Genomic DNA, 885 nt, shown 5'->3' with positions numbered 1-885 from the left:
AGAGGGTGGAGGGGTAGAAGTGGATCCAAAATAAAACATGTTATGTGAAATATGTTATTTCAGAACATATGGTGTGGGATTCTGATGGAATAAAGTAAGAGACTTGATGTAAAAAGGAAACAGAAATACGATGTTTGGGTCCATCTCTCTACATTCGGGTGATTGGGCAGAGCCTGTCAAAGACTGAACCTTAGTTATCTGCTTCTGTTTGCAGGGTGTGGAGGCAAGGAAGGGAAAGAGATGTGTGCCATGACCCTGGAGGCAGAGCTTATTGTGCTTAACACTTAGCTGTTAGCCTTTGTGATTGTGGTATTTTTCTTGTTTTCATAGAATCACAGAATGGCCTGGGTTGAAAAGGACCACAATGGTCATCTGGTTTCAACCCCCTGCTATGTGCAGGTCGCCAACCAGCAGACCGGGCTGCCCAGAGCCACATCCGGCCTGGCCTTGAATGCATCCAGGGATGGGGCATCCACAACCTCCTTGGGCAGGGCTCCTCCGGGATAATTCGGTGCTAACAGCAGAGGGAACACAAGCAAGGAACCCCCCCTTGCGAAGCTCCGCCTCATCACAGATGTCATCACCCACCAAACAACGACGATGACCACAATAAAAAATCAATAAACATTTATTCGATACAGCTGCTTTTCATACATACAGTACATGGAGTGCTCCCTCCCCGGCGCTGATAGCTGCGTGCTGCGGTGCTCTGCAGCTGAGGATTTGTCAATGATTAACAAAAGAACGGATCTGCACAAATCGGGAGTTCATTATAAGATAGTTTACTGTTAAAACAGATTTTTTTTTCTTTTTCTTTTTTGCAAATAAACACTTTTTTTTAATATATATATTTATATATTTATATATATGGTTACAAGTGATAAA

This window comes from Meleagris gallopavo, chromosome 22 (assembly GCF_000146605.3).
Source record: "Meleagris gallopavo isolate NT-WF06-2002-E0010 breed Aviagen turkey brand Nicholas breeding stock chromosome 22, Turkey_5.1, whole genome shotgun sequence".
NCBI lineage: Eukaryota > Metazoa > Chordata > Aves > Galliformes > Phasianidae > Meleagris > Meleagris gallopavo.
The sequence above is the reverse complement of the archived record's forward strand: the minus strand, read 5'-3'. Positions refer to the sequence as shown.